We start from the raw sequence: 6,366 nt of genomic DNA, 5'->3' as shown, positions 1-6,366 counted from the left end.
AAAGCCTGTTTTGCAGTTGGTTCTGGGCTCGTAATATTTAACCGCAGAATATTGTATATCTTCAGTAAGAACGTCAATACAGCATGATAGATGTCCATTCAACAACTTGAGTCCATGTGAACTCTTCATGGAGTATGCAATCCACCACATTTCCCTGCTGAATATATTTACAAATAGATCAGCACAAAGATCTTGGTTATTAAGAGAGGTCAGAATGATCCACAGAAATTACAATTGTGTGTTTTGATTTTCTATTGTGGACTGAAAGCGGTGACCTTTGCAATCTCTTTCCACAGGAATATTACAAGAGAAGAATTTGGAGGCAGAAATCTCAGACCAAACATCACATCGAAGTCTCACAGTCGCTTGACTCACCAGGACTTGGATATTGTTGGCTTTGACAACAAGGAGGAGGTGGTCGGTCTGCTGAGTTAGGTTTTAAACGTCAATGTGACTGGAAACTCAGAGTCTCACACACCCACACACGACAGTAGTGACCCGAACACGAAAAATGGCTTCCCTGACCGGGAATCGAACCCGGGCCGCGGCGGTGAGAGCGCCGAATCCTAACCACTAGACCACCAGGGAGACATGTGCACAGGTCGGTATCTCTGCTGAAAATTGTTTCGCTGCCCAGGAATCAAACCCAGGCCAGGGTCGGAAGAAGACTTTCACCGGTACAGCCACCAATGTAATTTTATGTCTCCATTGCTCCCGATGCGATCACTCCAACATTGGGGAGACTGGAGAGTCAAGTTCACATCTCCGGGACACCCGCAACTATCAACCCCATCGCCCTGTGCCCCAACATTTCAACTCCCCCTCCCACTCGGCCGAGGACATGCAGGTCCTGGGCTTCCTTCGTCGCTGCTGCTTCCCCACCCGACGCCTGGAGGAAGAACACCTCATCTTCCGCCTCGGAACACTTCAACCCCAGGGCATCAATGTGGACTTCACCAGTTTCCTCATTCCCCTTCCCCCACCTTACCTCAGTTCCAACCTTCCAGTTCAGCACTGATCTCATGACCTGTCTTACTTGCCAATCTCCCTTCCCACCTATCCGCTAAACACTCCTCTCTGACTTGTCACCTCCATCCGCACCACCATTCACATATTTTACTCATTGCTACCTTCGCCCCAGCACACACCCACCCCCAATTTATCTCTCTACCCTGAAGGCGTCCTGCCTCTATTCCTGATGAAAGGCTTTTGCCCGAAACGTCGATTTACCTGTTCCTCGCGACATGCTTGACCTGCTGTGATTTTCCAGCACCATTCCGATCTAAACTCTGGCTTCCAGCATCTCCAGTCCTCACTTTTGCCTACCCAATACACCCAGTGTGACGATTTCACATCAACAAATTGACACAAGCAGACACAACGTCTGCAGAAACCCTAGCCACATTACCTGACAATAAATACATCTGTTAAATGATGTCCAGACAACGCAAACCCCTCAGCATCATGGTCGCCCACAATCCTACCAACACACTTGAACAGCGGCTAATGAACCTGAAATACCCGATACAAACAACCAGCAAACGAATGTTATTTCACAAAATACCATACAAGGAAATATATACATGAACTCTGCCGCACATTTCTCTGTGGCAAGAAACGCTGGGATGAGATAAGGAAGATATTTTCAGCCAAAAAGAATCGACACTGACTGAACAGCCATGTACAATCACCCCTATCAGCCCAGGATGGAAGATCCTAAGGGATGAACAGTTTCCTTATTTTTGGAAGAGTCACAAATATGAGACTGGGTTTTGGTGCTTGTTCCTTTTTACTCCCAACATCCGCAGTGGTTGGGGCGGTGAGTTGGAGAAAGTGAAATGTGCCCGTGAGCAGCGTGTGGATTTCTTTCAGCTTCCTCTCCTCTGACAGCGCTGTGACTTGTCTCTGATGTTCTCAGGGACATTTACTAACGCGAGACAGTGAAAAGAGTCTCATTCCCGCAGATCAGGAATTCAAACTGTATGCCGGCTTCAGGACAATGAGAAAGATTAATTGGGGTGTGTGAAGAAGCTGTGAGCTGCATTTCAAACAGGTATGTGGAGTCAGATGCGTCATCCATTGCATCCCTGGCACTGTGCGTACCTGACGCCGCCATGCTGTAGAAATCTGACATTAACGCGGACATGCGCAGCAATGGGAACATTCACAATGTGAACAGCCAAAGACAATCACCGTCACTGCTTCCCTTCCATTGTCCCAACTTTGTGAAGCAGTATCTTTTTCTGGCAAATAAAACATATTAATCCTCAGGTGCCTGCTTCATTTCGATCACGACTTCACGCCTCTCACTGCTCTCGTCTCATTTCCAAATACTTGACTCATCGCCTCAAAAGCAGCTCTGTGGATATCTGCTTGTACCACCCTGACAGGCAGTGGGTTGCAGATTCCCGACCACTCCCAATGTGAGTGAAACATCTTTCACCCTCCACTGATTTGAATCTTAAAGAAGAACCTGGGGAACAGTCTCCCTTTCGTTTTGACGACATTTCTCATTTTGTAGTCGGCAGGGTTCACACCTGCGTGGGAAAACTGCAATAGATTTAAAGTCCGTCGTATTAACCACTCGGCCCACGAATAAAGAACCACACTGACAGCTTCATTTCTCAGGTCTCTCTGCCTGTGGAGCTGAGAAGGAGTAAATTATTGCTGGGTTTGTTTGAATCCAATCACTTCACAGGTTTCGAAAGGGTTAAATATCTGCACATGGAGAGTCTGGTTGTTTCATCCCGAAAGATGAAATGAACTTTCAGTTAAAAGTAAAAACAGAAATTGCAGAAGCAACTGAGGAGGTCAGGCACCATCGGTGGAATGAGAATCAGAGAAAATATTTCAGAACTCTGTTTTCTCCCACAGGTACTGCCAAACCTGCTGAGTTTCTCCAGCAGTTCCTCTTTCTGTCTCAGATTCTCAGCATCCGTTGTCCTCTACGTTAGAAATTAAATCAATTCAGCCTCTTGTGCAGGAATGAGAATCCTTTCAATTTCCCAAAAAATTGGCAGAGATTTCAAAGCATTTGGAAAAAATGTAAAAGTGACATTAGGAAGAACATTTTCGCACAGGGAGTGGTTCGGATCCGTAAATCCCTGTCTGACCGTGACAAAGAGATAGATTCACGAACACCAAACGGAATTCGGTGGTCATGTTCAAAGTAACAATGTGGAGATTTACAGGGAGAAGGTAAGAGAATGATACGAATAGAGACTCTCATTTACTTGCTGTGTAGAACCAGCAGAGCTAAGGTGGGCCTCCAAATGCGCTGTGACACGTGTTGTGGTTCAGAGTGAACTCACAGTTCGACCAACGGAAGGTGGGAATTTAGAAAAAGTTTATGTTTACACAATCTCCTCACGTCAACGCAACAGCAAAATGGTTTAATTATCCGCCAGTGTAGAGAACCCGGTTCCTGGAGATGGGACAAACAGCTGGCTCAGGGATATCAGTGCACATTGCTCTCTTTGCCGCCAGTTCAGAGGGAGAACATTGGAGGGACAAAGGAGTGAATAACGATCTGTGTAGGAGAGTGACTAACTGTTAATAGAGACTGTTCCTGGCTAACAATAAGTCGTGTGTAACAGCAGACTGTGTGATAACAAGGCCTCGTGTGGGTGAGGTCGGGGTCAAGGGCATGGGGGAGCTCGGGTCCAAACAATATTGAACTCGATGTTGAAGACTGAAGGACTATAGGATCTCCAAGTGGAAAATGAGGCGTTGGTCTTCCATGAGGAGCTTAGCTTTGCTGGAACACTACTGCATGCCTGAGACAGAGACGTTGGCCACGGAACAGGGTGGCGTGTTAAAGTGACAGGCACCAGAAGCTCAAGGCCTATTTTTGAGGGCAGAACCGAGATGTTCTGCGAAGCAGTCACCCTGTTTATGCTTCATGCTACTTTGGGGAAACGACACTGTGAGCAACGAATGCAGCAGACTACATTGTGGCAAATGTGCAGGTAAAGTGCTGCTTTATTTGGAAGGTATGTTCGAGCCCTTGGATATTCAGGAGGGAGCAGGTGAATGGGCAGGTGTTACACATTCAGCGGTTCCAGCAGAAAGTGCCTTGGGACAATGGGAGGTGGGTGTGGGGTGTTGAGAGTGAAGGAAGAGTGGACCCGAGGTGTAAGCCCTGCCCATTTACCTCCTCTCATATATAAATCCGTGAAGTTGAAAGAACATTCCATAGAATGATTCAGTACCACGTGACTCACGAACTAATTTGTATTCATGTTCCGGGGGCAGCATCATTATTGTGTCACAGCAGCTGTAGGTCATCAGCGGGGGCTCGCCCTATGACGTCACGGTGCGGCTGAAAGCTCCCGGGACAGATTATCAAAGAAACCTCCCTGTGGGTCAGGGCAGCCCTGCATCGGGAAGCACTGGGATGGTCAACCACTATCAGTTTACATGGGGAACACATCTGCACATTACACAGCCTCGAGGCAAATTTCCCGTCCTTTTACTTAAAGTTCAAGAGCACTCAAACCGAAATTCCCCAGGTAAGTTTGGAAGAATTTCTTCCAGGTGTTCGCTAAATATATCTATGAGCACTTCGTTAAAGTTTGAACGTTGCGAATGTTGAAATTTTGTGCTTTTGAGCGAAATCACAGTTCGAAAAACAGAATGTGGGAATTTAGACAGAGTTTATACTTGCACGACGGCGATATGTCTGCGGGTGCGTGATGGGAGCATCACCCAGAAGGAAAACCATCTCTCCTGTTCAGTCAATGTCGTCTTTAGCAGCTTTCCCGTATAACGGCGCTCTGTTCTGCACCTCGCCTTCTCATCTCTTTCCCAAAACACTTCGACATAAATATTTCACATTGATAGACTGGCCCAATGTGCACAGTTGAGATGACACCCTCGTGGAGGTCTGAGTGGTCTTCTGTTGTTCTCTGTATCCTATGCTGAGGAGAGCAATGCTTGTCACTGGTCACTCCGGTGTTAGAGAAAAGTTTAGAATCAAAACGGTTTAACTTTCTGCCAGTAGAGAGAACCCGGTTCCTGGGGCCGGGAGAAACAGCAGCAGGGAGACAAAATGAGAAGCAGCTGTTCTGGAAACTCTGCCGCTTGCAATTCTCAGAGCAATGTCAAATGCATTTCACACTGAGCAAGACTCAGCTGGTTGAAGAGGTAGAGTAGGTGTCTGTGGGTGGTGTTGGTGTTGCTGCTTGGTATCTGGGTATGATTCTTGATGTTGGTCTTTTACTGCGGAGGCTTGCAAGTAATCCAGGGTTCAAATCTCGGACGAGCCCGCAATTTCTGGTTTGTGTAAGAGTGCCCGGTTAATTTTCTCAAAAAGCACCTTCGCTAAACTCGGTTGGGCTGCTTGGAGTACAAACTGAGCATAAAGCAAGGGAGTGAAATGATGGAATATTGCGTTGACGTCAGTAGTGCCGTGTTTATGGAATGTCAGCGAAGAGGGTAGATTGGAAAATTAGGACAGCTCTCCTCGGAGAACAGAAGTTTGAAATCTGGCCTGATTGAAGCTTTCCAAGTCATGCGGGATCCAGACAGAGAAAGTAACGCAGTTTAAATGCTCCCACGTCTGAAAGGATCAGTAATGATTCGGCAGAGTTTTAAAGTAATGAGGAAAAGAACTAAAAGTGACATTCGGAAGGGTGTGGTTAGGGTCAGCAAATCCCTATCTAACATTGACAAACAGGCAGATTCAATAGCTGCATAGGGGAATTCGGTGTTCATGCTTAAAGTAACAATATGCAGAATTACACGGAGAAGGCAAGAGAATGATACGAATAGAGACACACGTTTACTTACTGTGTCGAATCAGCAGAGCGAAGGTGGGCCGCATGGCGTCCGTCTGCGCTGTGACACATGATGTGATTCAAAATGAAATCACAGTTCGAACAACAGAATGTGGGAGTTTAGAAAACAAGTTTATATTTACACAGTCTCCATACGTCTGTGAAACAGCATATTACACGACAGCAGTGGAGATCTTTGACATCAGTCTCGAACGTGCATGCCACATGCCAGACGAAAAGCTGAAGAGACCTGTGGAAAACGGTTTCGTGCTGGGAGTAACCCAGCGGTCGATGGATTGAAACCATCCTCTGCTGTTGCTCGATGCTTCCTTGAGCAACTTCCTTTTGTAATGGTGCTGTGCTCTGTTCTGTATCTTGCCTTTGCACCTACTTCCTGAGTGTCTGAATGCCCTCTATCATACCGATACACTCGCGTAACTCACACGGTTCCAGTAACATGCTTTTTGGAGGTCTGAGTGGTCTATTCCTGTTCGTAGTCGGTTTCCTATGCACTGATTCGCAAAACCACTTCTCTGCGATGCCAATGAGCTGATAAAGTTGAAACACATGCCTTGCAGCTTCATCCATT

The 6,366-nt window shown here is 46.7% G+C and overlaps 1 non-coding gene across 1 annotated transcript; it reads right to left on the bottom strand.

Annotated features, from left to right (window-relative positions):
• Positions 1–516: 516 nt before the first annotated feature.
• On the bottom strand, positions 517–588 carry trnae-cuc (transfer RNA glutamic acid (anticodon CUC)). Its single transcript has one exon. It is a non-coding gene; the product is annotated as a tRNA-Glu (tRNA).
• Positions 589–6,366: the final 5,778 nt, after the last annotated feature.

The sequence above is a fragment of the Chiloscyllium punctatum genome, chromosome 36 (genome assembly GCF_047496795.1).
Source record: "Chiloscyllium punctatum isolate Juve2018m chromosome 36, sChiPun1.3, whole genome shotgun sequence".
NCBI classification, from domain to species: Eukaryota; Metazoa; Chordata; class Chondrichthyes; order Orectolobiformes; family Hemiscylliidae; genus Chiloscyllium; species Chiloscyllium punctatum.
Note: the sequence above shows the minus strand (reverse complement) of the source record. Positions and strands in the feature narration are given on the sequence as shown.